Source organism: Sceloporus occidentalis, unplaced genomic scaffold (genome assembly GCF_023333645.1).
Source record: "Sceloporus occidentalis isolate IW3139 unplaced genomic scaffold, rSceOcc1.0.p SCAF_3, whole genome shotgun sequence".
Classification (NCBI taxonomy): domain Eukaryota; kingdom Metazoa; phylum Chordata; class Lepidosauria; order Squamata; family Phrynosomatidae; genus Sceloporus; species Sceloporus occidentalis.
In genome coordinates, this window is record NW_028316983.1 from 131,167,147 (window position 1) to 131,193,081 (window position 25,935).

At 42.2% G+C, this 25,935-nt stretch overlaps 1 long non-coding RNA gene across 2 annotated transcripts; it reads left to right on the forward strand.

Annotated features, from left to right (window-relative positions):
- Nucleotides 1-507: 507 nt before the first annotated feature.
- On the forward strand, nucleotides 508-16,394 carry LOC149316803 (uncharacterized). Of its 2 annotated transcripts, XR_016280714.1 has the most exons (4): nucleotides 508-572; nucleotides 4,559-4,646; nucleotides 7,240-7,447; nucleotides 15,825-16,394. It is a non-coding gene; the product is annotated as an uncharacterized LOC149316803 (long non-coding RNA). The 2 variants fall into 2 exon arrangements; XR_016280715.1 differs by lacking the exon at nucleotides 4,559-4,646 and having other exon boundaries at nucleotides 525-572.
- The last annotated feature ends 9,541 nt before the right edge of the window (nucleotides 16,395-25,935 follow it).

Consider the following 25,935-nt stretch of genomic DNA (forward strand, 5'->3'; position numbering starts at 1 on the left):
AACACAGTTGGCCCTTCGTATGGTTCCAGTTCCATTCCAGATCCCCACACACATACACACACACACATGTATGAAGAAAATTGGGGGACCTCAAATCCCGCATATTTCAATTGCAGCGCATGTATGCATGGCCATTGGCACAATGGGGCTTGCCATCTGCAGATGCTTAAATCCGCAGATGGCAAACCCGCGGTTGGGGAGGGAGGGATGTATTTAACAACCTAAATACTGGACCAAGCAGTTGCTTCTGAATGTGATTTTTGTGCCTTTCATTCTTCTTGCGGTATTGAAACTCCTTTACAAAATAAGCTTTCTCTATATATGCTAACAGTTGGCTTCATTTATTTAAACTGGGTATTTCTCTGAAATCTCTCATTAAAATCTTCTCCATGTTGTAGAATCCATGGATATTAAGCTACCCTGCCTGTTGTAAGATATTTCACAAAGTCCCATCAGATTCATAACCCTTTGGGGATGTATATTTAAAGCTCTTTTTTTACTATTTCAGGAGCTGTGCTTAATGGAAGGGCCTTGCTCTCTAATGGAAATCACCACCTCATAAAACAACAAAGGTAACATGGGTTTTTCAGGCTAGATTCAACCAGAATGGTGGCAGTCAAGTTGGAGGGTTCCCCTCCCACAAAGAACCATTATAAGGAGAGGGCCATTCCATCACAGGAGTATTTAACTTGGCTAGGTTGTAAATCAAAAAGAGAAATTGTAGCCAAGATATCAGAAAACTAGGACTTGGAAAGGCAACTATGAAAGAATTTGGTAAGATCATCAACTGCAAAGGTACAGCATTGAAACCCAACGTCAGGATCTTCTGTGTCATAGTATTTTCAGTATCTCTGTATGGTTTTGAAAGCTGGATATTGAGAAAACCTGACACAAAGAAAATCATCTCATTTGTATGTGGTGCTGGAGGAAAGCTCTACAGATACCATGGAATACCAAAAAGACAAACGTGAGCAAATCAGGCCTGAACTCCCCCTAGAAGCCAAAAGGCTAAATGTGAGACTTAGGCGGTATCCAGACCGGCGCAAAGCGGCCTGCATACGTACTAGGGTTGCCTCAGGGAGTCCTTTCCAGACACCCCGCAACCCTAGTACGTAGCCACAGCATGGTAATGGCGGTGCCCTTTCTACATGGGCGCCACCATTACGACGTCACAGCCACGCTGGAGCCAAATGGTGCGGCACGGACGTGACGTCCTGGCGCCGCTGCAGGGCGATTGTAGTGCCCTTTCAGTGCGCCAGAAGGAGCTCCGTTTTGGAGCTCCTTCTGCCGTGCGTATCGCTGGTGCGGCCCTTAAACAGCCGCACCAGCAATACAGAGGGAAAAGGGCCAAGCGGCCCCTTTCTTCTTTTCCCTGCTGCTGTCGGGGTGTCCTTGGGGCAGGAAGTCCCAAGAACACCCCTTTCCAGGCTGCAGGGAAGCGGCATTTTGCCACTTCCCCGAGGCCAGGAAAAGCGGCAGATTGGGGCCTCTGGGGCTGCCGCTGTGGCAGCTGAGGCCCCGATCCGTCGGGGAAAGGAGTGGGTGCAGGCCACCCCAAAAGGGCGGTCTGTATCCCGCCAATGTGACTCATGGAGAAAGGTGATCATGCTTAGGAAAATTGAAAAAAGCATGAAAAGTGGAAGAATACATTGGAGGTGGATTAATTCAACCAAGAAAACCACAGCCTTGAGCTTGCAAGACATGAGGAGTATTGTTAATAGGGTATCTTGGAGATCTCTCATTCACAGGGTGGCCATAAGTCAAAGCTGACTTGATAGCAATTAACAACAAAACTCTCCTGCTGGGATATCACTAGAGAGTGGAACAGACACTGAAATCTGAGAGAACTCAGAATATTAAATGGGTCCTGCTTCTCCCCTGATGTTGCCTTTTTTGAGCTCCTAGGTTCTGATAGTTGTTGTTACTGTTTATGCCTTCAAGTCGTTTCTGACTTATGGTGACCCTAAGATGAATCTATCAAGGAATTTCCTCAACAAGATTTGTTCAGAGGAGGTTTGCCATTACCTTCTCCTGTGGCTGAGAGCATGTGACTTGCTCAAGGTTACCCACTGCATAATACTCAGTGGGTTTTATGACTGAACTGGTAATTTAACCCTTATCTCCAGAGTCTTAGGTCCAAAACACACTGCAGAAATAACCCAGTTTGAGACTGCTTTAACTGCCCTGGCTCAATGCTGGGGAATTCTGGAAACTGTAGCTTTGTGAGACATTTAGCCTTCTCTGTCAGAGAGCTCTTGTGCCACAATAAACTATCATTCCTAGGATTCCTTAGCACTGAGCCAGGACAATTAAAGTGGTCTTAAACTGGATTATTTCTGCAGTGTGTTTTGGACCTTAGTCCAACACTCAAGCCCCTGTGCCACGCTGGATCAGTGTTCGTCCAGAGCCCTAACATTAGCTGACATCAAAAGTTTCCAGTTCTAGGATCATGACTCATAGCCCTGTCTTGGTTCTCTCAGAAGTCCCACTCTTTTTAATAAAGGTTACTGCCTCCTGGTAGGTACGCACAGACTGTGAAAACAAGTATGCCTCCACTAACAAAGTAAATGCGTTCCTGGGCATTACTTCTTAAGAGAAAATTAGGTACTAGAGTCAGAAATAACATTCAAAGAAGAGAGTTTCCTACGAACCAAAAAGAACAGTTCAAAATGTTTTACCCAAAACTAATATGCACATCTGACATAAAAGCATGCACATCTGACGTTAAAAACCTGATTAAATAAAGATAAACATTGTATAAAGACCACTCAAAGGCATTCTCCAACGTGATTGCAGAGTGACTTTTCCTTTTACCAGCTTCCCCTTATGATTTCTATGTCTGTGGCCAAACATGTACATCTATGCTTCTCTAACATGCTGGGCATAGCAGATTGATCAATTCCCCCATTTTCCCCAGTCCTCTGTTTTTCTGTTCAGTCTTGCATGGGTATTCTGGCAACAGCTGCTGTCCAACTTTCCAGTTGTAGGCAAATACACACAACAGCAGACTTGACTGTAGTAGAATACTGTTCTTTCGCAGCTCAAGCTTTATTACATTGCTTACTGCAGATACACTGCTGCAGCTCAGTACCAAAAATCTGTGTTTCTCCAGTCCTCTTTCAGCAACCTCCCCACGTGGATGCAGCTAAAAAACCTTCCAGCATCAGAGGATGAGAATCAAGGGGGGGGGGGCTGGGCAGGTATTTAAAAACTTTTGCAAAAAAGAGCTTCACTGTCAGAGGCTTTGTTAACTGAAGTATGCCTGCATTCTGTTCTACCCTTTCTGAAATAATAGAACACAGGGTTGCACTCTGTCTACCTTTACATACTTAACAAATTATATATTGCATTGTTAAAGGAAACACGGGGGGGGGGGGTTCTTTTAGAAAAATGAAATGATTTTAGGAGTTACAGACTACCTTTTTCAAAGGCAGAAGAAACAAACAGTTTCTGTGTTACATGCCATTTATCATTTACCTAGCAAAATACAACTAAAGTCACCAATATTATTTGGCACAATACAAGCAAACAGCATGGGCTTGACTGGTATTGTGGGAGTTCTGTGACTCTTTCATATGCTTGAGTCCGCCTTCCGGGGATTTCCAATCCCAGTCAGGAATGTGCGTCTGTGCCTGCAGAAGGCAAGCTTACTAGGAACAGCTGGTCTGTGGAATTAGGGGACGGGCCAGAGATCAGTGCTTTGCATGCAGAAGGTCCCAGGTCAATTCTTAGGCATCTCCAGCTTAAAGGATATCAGGTGGCAGGTGCTGAGGGGTGGGGGGAATGGACCAAGGGGCAGGCTAAGAAATGGAAAGCTTCACAGTCTGAATTAACTAGTTGCTGTTCTTAGCTGCTGCCAAGTCAACTTTGACTCATGATGACCCTATGAAAAGAGAGCCAGTGTGGTGCACTGGCCTAAGTGTTGCACTAGAACACTGGAAGACCAGGGTTCAAAGCCCTACTCGGCCATGGAAACCCACTTGGTGACCTTTGGCAAATCACACTCTCTCACCCTCAGATGAAGGCAAGAGCAAACCCACCTGAACAAGTTCTGCCAAAAAAACTCTGTGATAGGCTCACCTATAAGTCAGAAATGAATAAATCAATGAATGAAAAACCTCCAAGTTAAAGTGTCAGTGTCATCATCAGCCCTGCTCAGATCTTGTGGACTCAGTACTGTGGCTTCCTTGACTAGTATATAGTAGTTTACTTTAAGTAAGTAAACTTACTAATTAAGTAAGCTTACTTGCTAATTAGCTTACTTGCTGTTCACCGCTATCTTCTTTGGAATAGCGGTATATAAATAAAACAAATTATTATTAGTAGTAGTAGTAGTAGTAAATTAAGTATAGAAGCACATTATTGTTGTTGTACATCTTCTTCAACCCTGATTCAAGAGTGTTGAGGGCAATGGAACCCACCATCATACCCCATATGTCCTTGAGTGTGACCCTTTACAATTAATGGCATGTGCTCAGCTGTGGGAAGTGTTAAAATAGCCTGTTTTCAGACTTTCTGAATAATTAGGATGACTAAATACCAAATATTTGTTTTCTAGCTTGGATAGCAGTACATCAACTATTTGAAGGCTTGCTCTCTGCTCTCCCATATAATCATTTCAGACCTTCCTCATCCATATATGATGGGTGAGTGCCTCAAACCTTTTGGACTATAATTCCGACATAGAAGTATATGTAAGTCCTACTTACAAACTTCTCCAGTTGTCAGGGTGTCTTTGCAACTATGTGTATACCAGTTTTTAAAATGTAATTTGGAAGTACCTTGATCATCTGGGAGTACAATTTGTACCATAGTTCATCTGGTTCTTCGTCAATTAGGCTTAGTAGCGCAAATCTGTTTTTCACTTTATTTTAGAATTCTGCTGTGATATTCTTCAAGTTGTAATTTGGTATGGTGGTTCATTTAGCATTCTTCTCTAGCTTTATTTTAATTTTTTATATTAGTAGTCCTGGTCTGTATATTTATATCTGATGTCAATTCATGTGCTCTGCATAGTTTTGCTTTACCTAGGGTAATGATGTTAAGTTTCAGTCCAAGCTGTGTATGTAGAAGAACCCTCTAAATTTGATGAATTGTTGCTTCTGCACTAGCCCTTGCATTCATGAATTTTCACTCTCTGTTCACTCTCTTCTAAGTAAATATTAGAAAACATTCTTGGCCATTGGAAAGTACATGGCTAGATATACAGGTGTGCCTATGTTCCTGGGCATTACTTCTTTAACAGAAACTTTGGTACCAGAAGCAGACTAACATGCAAAGAATAGGGATAGGTTCCTACACCACAAAAGAAGATGAGTAGTTCAATATGTTTTAGCAAACGTATTAACTCAAATTAACAATATACACATGTGAAATGAAACAGAGAAATCAGGTAAGCCTTTCATAAATAAACAAAACCATTTCAAATCTACTGTAGATCACTTGACAGCTTCTTCCAAAATGCACCCAAGGATGACTCTTGCTTTCACCAAGCTCTGCTTTTTAAAATGTTTCTGTTTTGGTGGCTAAACCTACAGGTGTATGCTTTTTTAACATGCTGGGAATTGTTGGAGAGGAAGGTTGGTCTTCCCTTTTCTTTCTTTACCTTGTCTCTTGCAGGCAGGTACAAACAGCCAGGAGCAGGGTTGGCAAGAGCAAAATACCATTCTTTTCCAGTTCAAGTTTAATGCATTGATTATTGTAGACACACTGCTGCAACTTGACACTAAAAGTCTGTTTGATCAGCCCTTCACCATTTTCTTAATATTCATGCTGCTAAAAAGAAATTTCTGACTAGGTAGAGGATCAGGAAGAAAGCAGGGTCTGGGCAGGCATTAAAAGACTTTGTAAAAAGGAGCTTGTTTTTCAGATTTGTTAACAAAGATATGTGTAGTGGTATACTGGGTGTTGAATGGAACTAGAGTTGATAAGAAACAAGAGTTTTTTGGACTTGGGTTTTACCCAACATTTTGGCCTTGGGTTTTATGTAATGGAAAAGACTGGCATTTATATTTTAAAAAATGGGGAAAAAATGGCCTGACTTCATTACTATATAGGAAAACAGATATTTTCCACATAGATCTCTTATCATGGAAGAGCCAGCGTGGTGTAGTGGTTTGAGCATAGGACTTGGACTCTGGAGACCACATTTCAATTCCTTGCTTGGCCATGGAAACCCACTGGGTGAACTTGGGCAAGTCACATACTCTCAACCCCAGAAAACCCTATGGTAGGGTCACCTTAATGTCACCATAAGTGAGAACTGACCTAAAGGCACACAAGAATGAGTGGGCCCAAAGTATCCTGCATGATTTTAGCATCAATCCTGATCTAAAAATGACTTCCAATGCCCTCTGTTGTTATTCATTTTTAAGGTCTTTAAGGGATAGAGATATTCAGAATCTAGTAATCACTATTTCTTACTCTGTTATTGGCTTTTCCCTTTTTCTGATCACCATCTTGTTACACTGTTTTACCTTCTGACCATCTCGCTGGCACTTAACACTTTGGGGACCCACCACCAGATTAATTCTGTTTTCCATCCTACACTTCTCCTTTGCTCTCCTGTTGTTCCATCACCAGAAATGGTGAAGTAAAGTCACGGTGAACCGTTCCCCACTCCACACACAAAGATACCCTGTACCTGTTTACAGAACTCAACTCATCCACCAATAAGAAATATGTGTAGTGGTATTTTGGGTGTTGGATGGGACTAGTTTTGATTTCAGTTCCAAATAATTGTGGAATTGTACCACTTCCAACTAACCCAGCTATGGTGCTCACCATGCCCTCTCAGCCACCCAACAGAACCCTGCAAAATAGCTAATTTTGTTCCCATGCCACCTTCCCCTGAACTTTCTGCAAACCTCTCATGCCAGGCCCCTCTCCCAGCCCTCTCCCAAACTTAACAAAGCATTAACAGAAGCCCTTTCCATCCTCTCTTGATTCTTGGAAAAAAATTGAGTAGCCACAACTCAGTCTTCTGCAAATTACTTGGCCTATATCCACCTGCCATCCTCACTTCCTAATAATGCCTGGATGCCAGCAGCATTTTATGGAAAGGAAAGGGAGATAATGGACAGTTACAACCCGGATGCTTTATTTTGTGGTCACCCAAGAGAAAAGAAATAAATACAGGGAAGGATGGGAGATTTGGCAATGAGAGGTCTAGCCATGCATGCATTGCATCTTTTTCTCCACCAACATTACATACAAACACTGGTTGTACTGTCATTGCAGGACTGAGGTTGGCATAACAGTAGAGTTACAGAGGCAGCTGTTTCCATCACTCTTAAAAACTGGCATCCTTAGGTTGGTGGAAGACTCCTCATCTACATGCCACAGAACTGATATGCAACTGATCACCATACTCATCTACAGCAGTTTTTATAACTGGAAAGCATTACCTTTGGGGCAGAAGTTGACTCACCTATCTCTTCCACACCAGGTATTGTTTGCATTTTTACATAATAGAGTATAATTGTTAAAATGTGTGGCATAATAAGCCTGTAGCTTCTTCACAGACAAAGTATGGATCAGGAGAGATGTCAAGAGTGGTATCAATCAAATGTATTTACTTCACTTTGCAGCTTTTGGACAATGTCATATTAAGGTACTTGCAAAAAAAACCCCACCAGATTTCAGTAGAATACATCTAAAAGAAAAGCTGAGTGTTGTGAGATCTATACAGAGATAAATTCAGGACCTGAGGACAGAGACCCTGTGTGTGCATGTGCATGCACATCTTCAAGTCACCTGTCAACTTATGGCAACCTCATGAATTTCATAGGGTTTTCTTAGGCAAGGAATACTCAAAGGCAGTTTTGCCAGTTCCTTCCTCTGAAATACAGCCTACAGAACCTGGTATTCACTGGTGGTATCCCATCCAAATACTGTTAACAGAAACAGGAACATGGGGGTTAATACTTGTTAGATCACATCACCACGAAGACTTCCAAAAGAATGGGAAAATTGAGAGATCTTCTATGTGGAAAATATCTGTTTTCCTATATAGTAATGAAGTCAGGCTATTTTTTTTTATTTTTTAAAATATAAATGCCAGTCTTTTCCAAGTCCAAAATGTTGGGTAAAAACCAAGTCCAAAAAACTCATGTTTCTTATCAATATTTCTTGTTTTCTTGTTGAAATATTGATTAAAAACATGAGTTTTTTGGACTTGGATTTTACCCAACATTTTGGACTTGGAAAAGACTGGCATTTATATTTTAAAAAATAAAAAAATGGCCTGACTTCATTACTGAAAAGAGAAAAAGTCCAAGATCCAATAAGGTGCTTCTATGTTTCAGTGGCATGTTTCCATGTCAACACTAGAAGAACTGAGCCTTTCTTCCTTTTCTCTTTCAACTGAAGACTTCTTTGGCACTGCAAATCTGGTCCTGAGGATTTCCCAGTCCTCCAGAGCATTTTATTAGTGTGAAGAGGAGGGCAATGAAGAAGAGAAGGAGGATTGCTAATTCTGACAGAAGTAACAGGATCCAACAGGCAAGCAACTGGCCATAATTAGGACAAATTTCTTAGGGGTGAAGTTGGGCATGCGTCTTCAAGACTCTATGCCCCGACTCTGCCCCCAGACCAGCCTTTCAATCTGTACAGGGCCCTAGTCTCTAGAGAGACAGAGTAATGTGAGCTTGTGTTGGGGAGAAGGGTGTTATCGCTGATTCTTTAGCTGAGTTGTTTAGGCCATGAACTCTCCCTGAGTGCATAGAGTAAAGGGGCAGGTTTTCTGTGTGGGGAGTGAGTCATTGATTTGGTTGGGGGCACAGCTAGCAGACACTGGCTGCTCCCTAAGTCTCTGGAGCTCACTAGATAGGAAAAAGAAAACAGATATTTTGTGTAGGCATTTCACAAGTTCGAGAGGAGAGCCCTAGGGTAATGTGCCCTTGCTTATTTAGGACAGTTGAACATGGATGGTGAGGCAGCTGTTGCAGTGACCTGCAACATCTGTTAGGAGGTGTTGAGCTGAACCTGCAGGAAGTACAAGCTGGCTGCCTTGCTAGAAAGAAAAAGTGTGGAAATTTTAGGCCCACATAACTAAACTCCAATTTATGAAAGAGGATTAAGTGTTTTGGAAAGACTCTCCTGGGAGGGCCCCACACAGAGGATGCCTAAGGAGGACAATTCCAAAACACAGGAAGCAGACATTTGCAGGAATATGACACCACGAAGTAGAACTATCTGGAACTATGCTGCAGGTTTGGAAGTATACAATCAGTTCCAAGCTCTCCCCTTAATTGTGATTATGAGGCACAGTAATAGGGCAACAACCTCTGTCCTCAGAGGTAACCTTTAAGGGTTTTCTGGATGAAAGGACCCCTGACAATTCCCATATCAGGAAGAGAAATGTGGTGGTAGTAGGTGATTCCCTGCTGAATGCAATAGAATCAGTGATATGCAGACCTGATAACATGTCTCAAGAGGTGTGGTGTCTCCTAGAAATAAAGATCAATGAGATAAAAGAGGAGCTGACAAGACTCATCAAACCCACTAACCTTTCTTCTGATTCATGCAGGAACAAATGATCATGCAAGATGCAGCCTTCAACATATAGTAAGAGACAGGGTACGGAGCTAAAAGACCTTGCAGGTCGAAGATGTCATTTCATTGCTCATTCCTGTTGAAGGACAGGAATTCAAAGACATAGTTGTGCTAGTCTGAAATATGTATGCAAAGGGATCTTGTAGTGACTTTGAGACTGAGAGAAAGAAGTTGTAGCATAAGCTTTCACAGATAAAGAGCCAATACAGACCAGCACTTTGTGCCGGCCTGTGGGCGGAGTTAGGGCACAGCGTCCGCATGCTGCATGCCCTAACCCCATCCCCAGAATGCCATTTTGGCACATGCCAGTCCACATGGTGCGCACCATGATGACACCCCTCTGGTGCTGCATCCACATGATGCAGCATCGAAGGGACATCAAAAGGGTGCAAAAAGGAGCCGCTTCTTGCAGCTCCTTTTTGCACTCTCTGGAGGCGAGATTGGGGCCACGGTGTGTGGTGGCCAAAGCCCCAATCCGGCCAGTAAAGGGATGGCCACTTTGTCTACTTGCTCAGAGGCAAGTCTACAAAAGCTTATACTACAACTTCTTTCTCTCAGTCTCCTAGGTGCTACAAGATCCTTTTTCATAGTGATGGCCCAGGAAGACATGACTACCAAAACTGAACAACTGGCTCTGCAGATGCTTCCATCATCTGAAAGAATTTGCTTCCTGGACCACAATCTACACTTTCATGAAGAAGGACTTCATGAAAAATAACAATTATTTCTGTAACCTTAGGAAAACGCTGGGTGAGAACCCATGGACAGAAATGCTTAACAAAAGTGAATTGGTACAGGCAGTTTCTTCAGGTTGAGATACTAAAGACATAAATGCAAACAATTCCACAGAGGAATTCCACGGCATCGTGCCATCCCTTAGGGGCTGTATGTACATACAGCCCCTAATTTGTGTTTGTTTGTTTTTTACAGTTACAAGTTCTGCTGCATGTAATATATCTGTGTGGATGTAATATATCTTTGTTTCTGTAAGGCTTTTGGAAAAAGTCTTCCATGATATTCATACAGACAAGCTAGTAAATAGGAGAGATAATGCTATTGTTAGGTAGATTTGCAACTGGTTGATCAACCAAACCCAAACAGTCCTTACCAATCCTTCCTCTTCATCCTGGACAGAAATAACTTGTGGATAAATGCTTCGGATGGTGGAATAGAAGGGATGCTTGTCAGATTTGTGGATGATACCAAATTAGGGGAGTAGCTAATACCCCAGAGGACAAGATCAGGATCCAAAATGACATAAACATTAGAGTGCTGGGCCACAACAACAGAATGAATTTCAACAGGGTTAATGCAAGGCACTAACTACTTTTTTTTTGGGGGGGGGGGGGAATAAAATGCAGAAATATAGAATGAGTCAAACTGGGCTTGACAGCAGTACATGTAAAAAGTACTGTATATACTCATGTATAAGTCTAGAAATTTTAGTCAAAAAATTGACCCCCCCCCCCAAAGTGTCTCAACTTATCCATGGGTCAATATAAGTACAGTGTACCCTTTTTTACCTGTGTATGCTCGAGCCCCATTAAAAATAATGGGGCTCATGCATGGCGCGGTGGTGCAGTGGCGCGCCATGGGCGAGCACCCCAGTATTCTTAATGGGATGTGCTGCCCCTTGTGCCCCGCAGACTCCCATGGACTCCCTAACGGCTTTCGGTGTATGCTTAAAACCGCGTATGGTGCATCCGCATATGACGCTGGCACACTGTACTATACTTTCATACTTATTTTAAAAAGGAACCATATCCTGGTGAAAGGAGAGACCATAATCTGCCCTGGAAGTATTGACCGCCTTCTATTTATCTCATCCATACAGCCTTTAGTGTGAGCACAAACCGTTGTGTCTGCTACAAATTTGTATGTTCTTTGACCTTGTTTTCCTTTCCATCATGTTTTCCATCCTTTGCTACATGGCCTTAAATTTTACTCTCGACTTATCCAGAGGTCATATCAAAATCCCTGATTTTGGCTCCAAAACCTGTCTTCGACTTATACATGAGGTTGACTTATAGGCCTGTTACAGACTGCCCAAATAAAGCTGCTTCGGGTCTCTTTGGAGGTATGCTATTTAAATGATGCATGGGTCCTAAGAGTCCGGAGGTTGCGCCAAAGCCACACTCCATTCCTAAGCACTGGAGTGCAGCTTTGGTGCAGCTTCCGGATTCTTAGGGTGCATGCATCATTTAAATAGCATACCTCCAAAGAGACCCGAAGCAGCTTTATTTTGGCAGTCTGTAACAGGCCATAGTTGAGTATATACGGTATCTAAGGGTTTTAGTAGACTACAGACTAAACATTGTTTTAGCTAAGCAGAGTAAACATTGCCAAAAAAGCCAGTGCGAATCTAGGCTGCATCAACATAATCTAGTGCCACAATCAAGGTAAAGTCAAAATACCATTCTGTTCTGCATTGGTGAGACCTCACCTGAAATACTATGTCCAGTACTGAGCCCAACAATTCAGGAAGAATCTGCACTGTAAAAATAATACAGAATTACACCACTTTCAGTGATGTAGGTCTATTCTAAAGAATCCTGGTATTAACAGTTTTACAAAATCTTTAGCCTTTTCTTCCAAAGAGTGCTGGTGCCTCACAAAGCTACAAATCACAGTATTCTGTAGGATGAAGCCATAGCAATTAAAGTTGCGTCAAACTGCATTATTTCTGCAGTGCAGATGCAGCCACTGACAGGCTAGAGGGTGTCCAGAGGAAGGTGACCAAGATAGTAAAACGTCTGGAAACCAAACCATATGAGGACTGGCTTAGGGAGCTGGGTAGGTTTAGCTTGTAGAAGATTGAGAGGCGATAGGATAGCCATCCTTAAAAATGTGGAAGAATGTAGTGTGGAAAAAGAATGATAGAGTTGGAAGAGACCACAAGGGCCATCCAGTCCAACCCTCTGCCATGCAGGAACTCTCAGTCAAAGCATCCCTGACAGATGGCCATCCAGCCTCTGTTTAAAGATCTCTAAGGAGGGAGACACCACCGCTCTCTGAGGATGTGTTCCACTGTCGAACAGCCCTTACTGTCAGGAAGTTCTTCCTAATGTTGAGGTGGAATCTCTTTTCCTCCAGTTTGAATCCATTGCTCCATGTCCTGTTCTCTGGAACAGCAGAAAACAAGCTTGCTCCCTCCTCAATATGACATCCCCTCAAGTATTTAAACAGGGCTACCATATCACCTCTTAACCTTCTCTTCTCCAGGCTAAACATCCCCAGCTCCCTAAAGTGTTCCTCATAGGGCATGGTTTCCAGACCATTCACCATTTTAGTTGCCCTCCTTTGGACACGCTCCAGTTTCTCAATGTCCTTTTTGAATTGTGGCGCCCAGAACTGGACACAATATTCCAGGTGGGGCCTGACCAAAGCAGAATAGAGTGGCACTATTACTTCCCTTGATCTAGACACTATATCAAGGGAAATAATAGTGCCACTCTACTCAGCTTTGGTCAGGCCCCACCTAGAACCAGCCTTTTTTCTCCTTGCTGTTCCAGAAACTAGAATAGAAACCAATGGATTAAAATCATTCCACCTAAACAACAGAGATAACTTTTTGACTGTAAGAGATGTCCTAGAGTGGAACAGAGTGCATCAACAGGTGGAGGGCTCTCCTTCTTCAGAGATTTTTAAGTAGAAGTTGGATGAGCCATCTCTTAGGAATGCTTTAGTTGTCTTTCTTCACGGCAAGGACTTGGACTGGATGACCCTTGTTGTCTCTTCCAACTGCATGAGTCCATATTTTTATGAACATGAGATCATCCATGTGGGCTCAGTGAATCATGCTGGTGACCGTTGGGTTATATGCTTGTGGTGACTTGCTAGTTTTAAGTCTTCAAAGCAGTTTTGTGGGGCTGCTAATTTGGGGAAGTGGTGCAGAGTGTGGGAGTGTTTAATCCTTTCCTCTTCTGCCATTTCCCTGGTCTAATTGCTCCCAAAGCTGGTATTAGCCCCCAGCACCGCTTCATTGATTAAGTTAACAACCCCAGATAGCAGCTTTGAAGTTTTAAAAACACCACAGAGATTCCTGAGCACAGATCTTTTGCATCATGTTTTCCTTTTAAATGATGAAACTTTTTCCTGTCTACTGTTATATTCCTAATCATATTCTTAATCAAGTTGTTGGTCCTTAAAAAAATTTACTTTTGACCTGTCGAATATCGGTTCAGCTTGATGAAGAGAAGACTGAGGGCTTGCACTCTTTAAATATTATCAATTTATGTCATCTTACTGAATCTGCTCCAAGCTTTATTTATGACTCTACCAGCCAAACAGCATGGACATTTACATTCCATGTCACAGAGATACATTTTACCCTACGTTTTAGACTTTAGTTTAATTTTTATCCTGGAACCTTAGCTTCCAAGACCCCTTTTATACTACAGAATTATAGCACTGTGATTCCACTTTAATTGCCATGGTCCCATCCTATGGAATCCTGGGATTTGCAGTTAGGAAAGGGGCCTTTAAAACTCTCAACCAGAGAGCTCTAGTGCTTTGCCAAATTCAAGCTCCATGATTCCATAGGATCAGCTGATATTGTTAAATTGGAATCATGGTGCTATAATAATTGTGTGGTGTGAAAGTCCCCCAAAGAAGTTATTTTGTACAGTATCCTAGCACTTTCCTCTGCAGTGTTCTAAATAATATTTCTTTCTCTAAACATCTGTCTGGAAGCAAAAAAGATAATCTGTGGGCTGATTTTAAGTGGCAAAGCAGCAGGGAGAGAAAAACATCCACCTCCTTCCTTCCCTCTATTCTTTTTTGCTCCATACTTTTATTATATGCATGGAAGGCTGTTAGCCACCCTGAGCTCTTATGAGAACAGGCAGGGTACAAATCAAATAAACAAACAAATATGCATGTAATGCATAGTTTTGCACTTATTTTAACCATTACTAGAAAGATAAGTAAGCAGAGACTGTGCATAGCAGAGATAGAGAAGACGAACTTATTACTTACATTTAAACATGGGCATTCAAATCCTATTTGGCAGATCTCTCCACTCTATCGCTTTCCAATATTTTGCTTTCAATGAACAAACAGAAAATGTATCTAAATAGGAAGTATGTTCATTGAATTTGATGCTTATCTGATGAGACATATAATTTAACTATGAATGTATATACTATAGGAAAACGTTTATATGGAAAACATAAAAGTACATGAGCAAAGGTAGTACAAAAAAGATTTTGCTTTTTACAGTCTACACAGCAATAATCAGGGTTAGCCACAAGACCCTTGGTTTAATATTCATTCCGGTATAATAGAAATTAGTACCTGGTTTGAACTAAGCATGTTTCATTTCATCGCACCATCACTCCCCTTTTACATGGGAGTAAACACCCTGATGGCCTTAATACCCTAAAGGTACCAGATCCTGTCTGATCTTGGAAGCTAAACAGGATCAAACCCGGTTAGTACTTGAATGGGATACCACCAACAAATACCAAATGCTGTAGGCTATATTTCAGAAGAAGGAATTGGCAAACCAGCTCTTGAATATTAATTGCCTAAGAAAACCCTGTGCAATGTATGGGGTTGCCATAAGCTGACAGACAACTTGAAGGCACAATTACTTTGAAGTAGATACGGAGTAACATATCCTGTGTGTGCATGTGTAAAAATCAAAGCAACATCATTATGGATGTAACTCTGAAGTAGTGTCCCTGTAAAGCATATCGTAACAGGGCCAAAATGAACTTACCTTAAATGTAAGCAGTGTATTTAAGAAGTTGTTAATTTTTAACCCTGGCTGTCTGACTTCAAGTTGGTGAGCACAAACTGCAGCAGCACATTCTGGCTAGACTGATTGGGTACACGCAAAGGTCAGGCAGCAGCTCTCCTGAAGCCAGCTCTCCTTTCCTGTAAATCATTGAGAGGGTGGAGGAATACAGCTGTGACTTGGCTCTTCAATAAATTCATCCTTCTAGGATTGGAACATATTTATATGCCAAAGATACTGTGGACTGAATTATCAATCACACACACACACAACAAGCAACTGTGTTCATTCTTCCATTTACAGTGCTAACAACAGTACAGACTATACAGGGAACATGCAGAATTTTATACATTGGACTTCTGCACTGCTTTTTGAGCCAGAGGAATCCCTCATTGCCCGTTTACAAACTATAATAAAATATAGCTAATTTCAGGTTACTCCTATCCATTCTGGTAGGATACATTATCCTGGACAAGCCATCCTCCCCATCCCAACCTTTCACTCATTGTGACTTCTCTTTTGCTTTCAGTATCACTACTTCAGCTGCTGACATCTGCCTGCTGAGCTGCCTGCTGGTTTTCTCCTTACACTTTTTTTTTTGCCAAGGACAGCAGGTCTTTCAACTGGCCAAAGGCAGAAAAGGAGGAAGCCAGATGCAAAGGCTGTGAGAGGCTGAACAACAGACTCAGTACCTACTTACGGACTCCTTTTTTCTCTCATAGGAGCATGCTGCCTGATGATACATGTCAAAACTAGACAGGATGGGAAATTTTGCACATCTTGACTCCCACAGTAAATTGAGATGTCTCACTGATCTCATCCCAGGATACAAACTCATGTTGTCCAAAAATCTTTCATACTTCAGAACCTTACTAAGAGGATAGCTGGGAGCCTGGGTTGAGTACAAAACTTGCTTTTTACTTTCTAGTTGTTTGAAAGAAAAAAAACAACCACCAACCACTGTGGTTCTTTCTAACAGGAAGGAAACAATACTACCCCTCCTTCTCCCTTTAACTTTGCAAAAGGGAAATGGACTCACACACATCAGTTCCTGATGGGCCATTACAAAGCAAATTGTCCTTTCTTCCAGGAGTCAGCAGAGTACATGTGTGCACCCATATGCACATATTTACAGCCATTTCCTCACTTTGCAATATCCAAGACACTGACTTAAGAAAGATTTTAAAACTTTCACTACATAAACAAATGAATAATAAAAAGAGCAAATGATGAATGGGATGGAATTGAATGGAACAATGACCAAAGTACCAAAACATCAATATATACTGTGATTTTTGCAGTTGAAAAGTTCATTTCATAACTAATAATGTGCAAGATGGAATGAGAAGTTATTTTCAAACATATGAGAAAAGTGTGGCCCTCTGGGTGTTATAGGCCTAATACTATAAAGGGGCCCGATCCCATCTGATCATGGAAACTAAGCAAGGTCAGCCCTGGCTTGTGGCATTGCCAGCTGTGGTGTCACCTGGTGGAGGCGAGCATGGTCAAAAGGCCAGCCCCTTCTTTTTCCCCACAGTGGCAGCGGTCTCCTCACAAGAACACTACTACCACAGGGAAACAGGAATAGGTGCCCTCAGCCTTGTCCTTCCTCCACGCCTTCTTGTGAGGAACTGCCACCACTATGAGGAAGCAGGGCCAGGTGTGCTTGGCTTTGGCCTTCCCTGTGGTGATGGCAGCTCCTTGGGAGGAACCACCATCACTATGGGAAGCAGGGCCGGTGCACTTCCCTGTGGTAGTGGTGGTAGCTTCTCATGAGGAACTGCCACCAACATGGGGAAGCAGGGCCAGGTGCCCTCACCCCTCCCGCTCCAGCAGGAGGAGAGTCTGATTGAGTGTCACCCCTCTTCTGGAGTGTTACCCTGTGTGGACCGCACCCCTGCACTCCCCCCTTCCCGGTGACGTAACTGGCTTTGGTTAGTACTTGGATGGGAGACTGCCAACAAATAGCTGTACACCATATTTCAGAGGAAGGAACTCACAAAACCACCTCTGAGTATTTCTTGCCTAAGAAAACCCTATGAAAGTAATAGGGTCACCATAAGTTGACAAATGACGTGAAGGCACATACACCCACACGCACCCGGTGTTATTGGGATTCACATATATCATCCAGTTCCTGGAGTGATCTCACATCTGACTCAGCCAAGAAAACCAATGGGGATGGATCTGAGGAGCTGGATTACAGCAGCTAACAATATCTGAGGGCCCAAAATCTACAGCTCCACTTAACAGAGCCTGCAGGAAGTAACCCATCAACTGTTTTGCTTGAAGAGTGCTACACAGGAGTACAACATGCAAGGACATGAGCAGCTTTAGTAATATCAAGTTATAAGTGGTTACGCTGTAGCCAATAGACAACAGAAACATTGAGTGGACAGCAAACTACCAAGCCAAAAAATCCAAAGCAATGTGAAAAGCATTGAAAGAGATCCAATAGACATGTGATGCTGGCTTTTAATAATCTATGCATTCAGCAAAAAGAGATGGAAATGCAAATGGGGCTCAGGAGTTCACAGAGAAACAACAAATGTGCAGGTCTTGAAGCAAGCAGCAACATTACAGAACAAATGTGAACAAGATAGCAATTTGGTAATGGAGAGAAGAAGTAGGTTTTATGACTGACACAGTATGGGTTGCTGGAAATGACAGACCCCTGTTTAGTTCTCCTTTTCTTTCCAGTGAAACTGTGTGATGCGACTTATCTGCTGGCAGGTTCCCTAACTCCAGACCAGCTTATTGTTGGCGGCTGGCACTATTGTTGTTGTGTGAGGAAGCTCACACGCTATGATGACAAGGCACTGATTCTTTAATGTATATCATGGTTGATACCATGGTGGTGGCTAAGTAGCTATACTTGCTAGACAAAGACATTGGTTCAAACAAATCAACTGGCACTACCTCAGTTTACTGCTTTTAAAATAATTTTTATTTAAACTGTAAAGTAACCTTACTGTAATGTGCTCTGCATAGGGCTGCCAATGACATTCATGGCATTCAAAAGGAACAAAACACCAAAATAGTCTTCCACAAAAAGAAGAAAATATATGCACACTGAACAAATTCTGCCAAGCATACTTCATGATGGGTTCACCTTAGGGTCCCTTTATAAGTTGGAAACAACTTGAAGGTACACAACAACAAAATTGATTTAAATAGGCCATTGAAATATGGCTATCATTTTAATTAATAATTACTGTTTTCTATATTGTGTGCTACATTAACCATATTTGTTATGATAACAAAGCATTAGAGACATAAGAATAGAATGTAGCCTGTCTCTAAACTGCATTATAGTTTGTGCATGTGCGCACATGTGCATGCATAGCCTTCCACCTATTGAACCACAACTTCCATCATCCACTACCATTGACCAGGCAGGATGGGGCTGTTGGGAATTGGACTTCAGCATCTGGAGATCACAATTTGCATTGGTCTTCTAAATAAGCAGAACTAACTACCAGTATATGGATGGCAGAAAACTTGCTTTGAATCTAACTGAACCTTTCATTTAAAGCCAGTATTGTTGAAGTGATGGTGATGAGAACAGCTTCCTCCAGAATCCTTATATCATTTCAGTTCTGTTGGCATCCTAATTAGAAACACTGTGAAATAGGAAACTTAGCATCTTCCAATTCAATGCTTTACTTTTCTCATAGGAGCAAATGACAAGCATATACCTATATGGGGAAAATAAAAGGGAGATATTTAAAATGAAAGTATGGAAGGAAGGAGAGCCAGTGTGGTGTAGTGGTTTGAGCACTGGACTATGACTCTGGAGACTAGGATTCAAATCCCCACTCAGCCATGGAAACCCACTGGGTCAGAAAAGTCATATTCTCTCAGCCTCAGAGGAAGGCAAACGCAAAACCCCTCTGAACAAATCTTGCCAAGAAAATACTGTGATGGGCTAGCCTTAGGGTTTCCATGTCAAAAACAACTTGAACGCATACAACAACAACATGGGAGAAAGGCTGAATTTGCTTCCTCTTCCTAGTAACCTAGCCACTGCAAAACTTGTCTTATATCACCATAATCAATTTATCCTGGATTCAGTTTTTTGGTCATGCTAAAGCAGAAGGTTGCACCTGTGGCTCCTGATGTTAAATGAACAGCTACTTCCATTATCTCCTCTTATTCATCCTGCAGGCAAGGGCTGAAAGTAACTACAGTCCAACAACATCTGAAGGCTCAGAGATTCCCCATCTCTTCGCCTAAAATAAGAGATCAGATTATGCCATCTTTTGTATAGGTATAATGCAGATTTTCTTTAAGGAACAGAACATTTCCTGACATCAATGGCAACAAAATCCCGGTAACATGCCTCCATCTATAAACATCCACCATTTGAGACATACTGACACTCAGCCAGCTTCTAGCAACACACCTGTGAAACAGTGAGCCAGGCTGAGACCAAAAGTAACTATCGCACACATCCAAATTACAAGGAGCTGAATCAGCTGTACTTGTGATCAATGTTATTGGAATGGCTGATAGATCTAATCTTGCCAGCACAGAAAACTGTCTGCCCCCCATTATCTGAGGGCCATCCATCACCGAAGTCAATGCTGTTTGTGCAGCCGGGATTGGAATGTTCTAGTAAGTTTTGTGATCTTCAAATATCTCTGGAGCTCCTCTGTTACCATCTTCCCTCAGAGGGAAGGTTGTAAGGTAAGGAATAAAATGAATTTTCTAGTACCACCAGCTAATGTTCTAAATACATAAGCAAAACCACAGATCACTCCATACATCACTGCAAAGAAGGGTTCAGTGGCAGCAGCACAGGCACAACTTAATTTTATATGGCATCACAAACTAAATTGCAGAAAAAGTTCATCCTTATTTCTGTGTGGCTCCAATATTTAGCCTACAAGATGTCTTCTTTCTCCCAATGTATCTTAATATCAAACATCAGTTATAACAGGGAAGTGATGAAACTCATATGATTCCTGCCACACTAGGTAGTTCTTCTAAAACAGAAAATTATCTTGGATCAAGAAAGGTAATAGGTACTCCATATTTTTAATTACAGCTAAAACATCTCAACATTGTTGATAATGTTATATTCATCAACATCACAGCAGTTCAAGAACATAAAATGAAGGACATTTGGTTCCTTCAGACTCACAGTCTTGCGCCCAGTCAGACTCCACAATTATGGTGCTATTATTATACTTTAACATGCTCTTCCCTAAACTGCCAGCCCCAAGATGGAACCATGGCCGTTAAAGTGGAATAACTGCACAATAATTCTGGAGTGTGCATGGTCCCTTGGTGGTGGTGGTGGAAGAGGAGGAGGAATGGGCAAAGTAATAGAAGTGGAGCTGATTAGAGAGGCAAAGCCCAAAGAGGAAAATATAGCATGGCCTTATTATCCATGTGTCCTCTGTCATGGGTTTAGAACTGTTGCTTATTAGAAATAATTATATAGAAAACATTTTTCTACTCACCCTTGACAAACAATATACCACCAAATCTTAAGGACAGAAAATCAGGTCATTCAAAACAGGCTAAGAACAATCTGGTGAAATAACATAAAAATCAGTAGGGATGGAGCCTACCTTCTTCCCTTGCAAGGGAATTTCACAATCAAGGTGCTGTTAACAAAAAGGTTGTGACTCATATACCCACCAGACTAGCCACCACCCTTGGGGTAGGTCACACAACAGGGCCTTTGTTCAGTATCTCAAAATTATGGCCAGGCTTGTATGGTCAGTTGCTGTTGTTACTGTTGCTGTGTGCCTTCAAATCATTTCTTAAGTCATGAGGTTTTCTGACTTGCCCAACATCACCCAGTGGGTGTCCACAGCCAAGCTGGGAATCGAACCCTGGTCTCCAGAGTCGCAGTCCAATGCTCAAACCACTACATCATGCTGGCTTTCCATCTGGTCAGGCAGACAATGAGTTATTTTTGCCTCGATACAGACTCGAAGTTGTGATGGCAAATTATTGCATTTTGAACACCAAGCACCCATGAATCCCTAGTATAAAGCAGGAGTATGTTGTTCCACATAGAGAAGATGTGGGCAGGAAGAGATACTGTACTTTTCCCTTGTCCGTTCTAACAAACTCCCATTTTCTTTTCTCCTGATCGGGCTCCAAACTGGAAGCAATGCCCACCAGGAGAGAAAAGCCTGAGGGCTGTGGGGAGTAGGAAAAGAACACTCTTTTGCACTTGCACCATTTATCAGCCTGAAATAGGTGAGAATATTCCCCACTGAGGGAATGCAAACAAAAGCAAATGACAGTCATATGACATCATGAGTGTGTGGAGACTCCCTTCATTTTAAAGAGTGATTCCCCCTGCAGAGGAAACAGTCACTGAACCTGGCACTATACAATCAGCTTAGCTTAGCTTAGCATAGTTTTTCCTAATCATTACATAAAGCAGACACTGGACATCTGCTCCATTCCTTGTTTGGGTGCTTGTCAGCTTTTCCCTTCTAATCATGATCTATCAGCCTGAATGTCCTTTTGGTTGAGATCCTATTGTTTGACATGGGCTCACTGAGCTATATAGGATTGTGCCTCTGGCCTTGCCCTTACATCAGTACAGTGACGTGAAGCGGCACAGTTTGAACCTGTCCAAGGGTCTTTCGTGGGCAAGAAAGGACATTGAAGAAGGAGCTGTATTACTCGTTGTTTTTCCAGAACCAGTACCTGGGAATTTAAAAGCCTGTGTGAATAAAATGGTTTTAACTTGATGCTGGAAGGCCAGTAAGGAGGAGGCCATTCTGCCCTCCCTATGAACAGAGTTACAGAGTCTAGAGGCAGCTGTCAAGAAGGCCCTCATGTCCCCACCAACTGTGCTTGCAATGATGGTGGGACAAAGAAAGACCTCTCTCAGAGCCTGGGCCAGCTCATACATGGAGATACAACCTGCCAGGTAGCCATATAAAGCCTTATAGGTCATAACCAGTACTTTGAATTGTGCCTGGAAACAAACTGGCAGCCAGTAGTGCTGTTTCAACAGGGTCATTGTGTGGTCTCTGTAACCCACCCCAGTTAATAGTCTGGCTGCAGCTCTTTGGAACAGCTGAAGTTTCTGAATACTCTTCAAAGATAGCCCCAAATAGAGGACAAATGGGATGTAACTAGAACATGTATCACCATAGCCAGATCCAGAATCTCAAAAAATAGGTGCATCAGCTTTAACTGTACAAAAGCACTCCTGGCCACCACAGAAACCTAGGCCTCCATGTTCAAAGCTGAGTCCATGACTACCCTGAAACTATGATCCTGTATTTTCAGGGAGAGTGTAACTCAATTTAACACAGGATGAATTCCTATTCCTTGGTCTGCCTTTTGACTGACCGGGAACACCTCTGTCTTGTTTGGATTAAGTTTCAATTTGTTTACCCACATCCAGTCCATTACTGATGACAAACACTGATTTAGGACCAGGACAGCCTCCTTGGATTGGGAGAAAGGTAGTAGAGTTAGGTGTCATCCACATATTGATGACACCACACCCCCAAACTCTGGACTACCTTTCTTAGTCATTTAATGTGTATGTTAAATAGAATGAGGGATTACACAGAATCCTGAAGAGCCCCAAAGTTAAATGGCCAGGGGGTCAAACAAGAGTTCTTCAGCAGTACCTTCTGGGTTTACTTCTCCAGGAAAGAACAAAGCCACTGAAAACAATACCTCCAAGTCCCATCCTAGCAAGGCAGCCCTGAAGGATACCATGGTCAATGGTAACAAAAGTCGTCAAGAGGTCCAGCATAACTACCAGGGACATAGTCCCCCTGTCCAGATCCTACATAGATCATCCACCAAGGCAGCCAAAGCTGTCTCTGTCCCATAGCCAAGCCTGAAACCAAATTGAACTATTCTTACTTTTTGTGGTGCTATCTCCACTCTTCTTATGATTTTACTGCCTCTGGTGCCACATTTTTTGTTAAAGAAGTACCACATTTACTTTGTTAATTGAGGTATACCTGGACTTATTCATGCAAAGCATAATGAATTAATGGTATTCATTATCACAGGGAGTATGGCTTTAAAAGGGAATTAAATAATTCCATAGAGGATGAGACATCTCCAGCAGTTATTGGCCATGATGCTTCAGTGGAATCTCAGTGGCAGCTCTTCCACATGGGCAAGAGGTAGGGAAGGACATAAGTTTCATATGACCTATGTGGGCTTCCCAGAAATATATAGTCATTGCAGGAAATCAGATGCTGGCTGAACTCCAGATGGCCTTTGGTATAAACTAGAAAAGTAAAATTTCAGGAAATTTTGAAGGTGTTCAGTAAAACCCATTTTCTCCCTCCATCTACTCAGGAGATGTAATCACGGGGCTAACCACGTCATCCACAATATTTGAAGTACTTTCACTTGCTCATTCTCTAGACTAACATGATATATGCCATCTTCTGTCAACAATGCCCTTCAGCACTCTACACTGGACAAACAGGCCAGTCTCTATTCCAGAAGCTTAATGGATATAAATCAGACATTAGGAATGTGAATGCACAAAAATAAGTTGTAGAACACTTCAGTCTTCCTGGGTATTCCATCTGAGATCTCAGAACAGTGTTCCTGAAACAAAATAACTACAAAGCAAGTTTGAAAAGAAAAACAGCAGAATTGGAATATACAGTCCTCCCTCCATTCAAGCAGACTTGGGATCCACGTCCCTTGACTATCCGCGGGAGGTGAACAAAGGGGGTTAAAATGGGATGTATGCCCTCACGGGAGCATGCCTCTATTCAAGTCAAGGGCTTGAATATGCACGCTTTTCCGTTTTTGCAGGGGGGGGGGGTCCTGGAACAGAGTGAGGACTGTACATATCTACAAACTCCAGTCCGTCAAAAATTGGTTGAACAGCGACAATGGTTTTCTGGCACACTACACGTCTAGAAATGTAACTTGGAGCGTTGTGTAAATTTGCAGCAGCCTTCCCCAACCTGGCAACTTCTAGACATTCAGATCCAATCTTAAAGTGACCCATTCAAATGGTCACTAGTGTAACAGAGTAGACCACATAAGTAGTTTCTTTCTGTGACTGGCTAGACTCACTGTGCAGCCTCATTCCAAGTTTTCCACAGTCATTTTCTAGCTATCTTCCTGCTTTCTTCATCATCCCCATCTCCCTGGTAAACCAAGGGTCTAAAAGGCAGAAGTCACTTTGGTTCAGTCATACCTGCCACTCAGTCACATTCACAAACTGTACCTTAGAGACAAGGTCACTGGCAGGACCATCATCCTGCTCCTGATGTTGTTGAACTATGACATCCAAGAGCCATAGACAATATAGCTAGTTATGAAGAATGGTGGGAGGTGGAGTTCAACAACACCTGGTGGACCACACAGATCCCACTATTGTTCTCATGAATCCTTCAGATTCCATTAACATCTGGAAACAGGTCACCTCCTAGCAGACCTGCCATCCTTACAGAGAGAAATCACCATCAGCCTCAATCTTTACAGGAAGTGATCCATCAAAGACAACTGACGTTGAGAAAACATGTCTCCTCCCTGACTATTTTCCCCAGGCCCAGCTGAGAAAATGAGAGTTAAGAGTATGGCCTTCTACATATGCTGGACCAATTATGTGCTAGGATATTATGCTGTACATACAGTACTTGTAAGCTTCAAGGACCATTAGGCTGGCCATTGGTAGATAGCATGCTGGACCAAATGGATATTTAGTCAGGGAAGGGATGTGATCCCATTTATGATGTGATCCCATTTATTCATTTTTTAAAAAAATCCCATCTTTCCATTATAGTCACAGTCCTCAGAGATGCTAACAAGTTTAAAACTACAAAATCAGCGATAAAAATAACAATAAAATAAAACATTAGGGAGGAATAACACAAAGCATAGATTTTGCACATAAAGAAGGGGGTCAGTCTTTAACACTTCCAACCCAACAGATCAAATATCTGTAGGAATATAAATAAATACCTCAGCCAGAGGGTAGGAAGAGAAGGGGCAAAAATAAGTGGAGAGTTCCACAATCCAGACACAGAGACATCCCCCATCACTCAGTCATAATCCCTTCATTTGTGTGTACTTTTGTGTCTATGTTACTCTCAAAGCAGATCACTACAAAGCCAGTCACACCTCAGCAACTATTGGGAATCAAAGCAGAGCCTCGACAGATTTTAAGGAATAAGAAAGCTTGAGCCGGGAGATAAAAATCAAACTGCAGTGCAATTCTATCCCTGTCCGCTCAGAAAGTCCCATAACATTCAATTGAACTTCCTCCAGGTAAGTGTGCATACTATTGTAGCCTTCATCTGTAGAATGTTGCTTTTATATCTCAGAATTTCTCTTTGTGTTGTAATTTCTGATTTCTCTGTACTAAAATGCACCTTGTGTGTGTGTGTGTGGAAGGGGGTAACCAGACTCCCTCCCCCAAGGCCACACAATCTGCTATCTAATAAGATTAACCTGCTTCCCTTTCAAGCCTGCTGCTCTTTGTCTGGAGGCCATTTAATTGTTCACTAGCAATGTGTCATCAGGACTATCACTTTTTGTGAACACATGGCACGGTCATGCCTTGCACTGGTCATTGGTCCGTCATTTGTCACTGGCCCAATTAGCCAGATATCTGTTAGCTCTGCCACCTGAAATTCTTTTAACTGAAAGTTTAGCGGAGTTTTGCA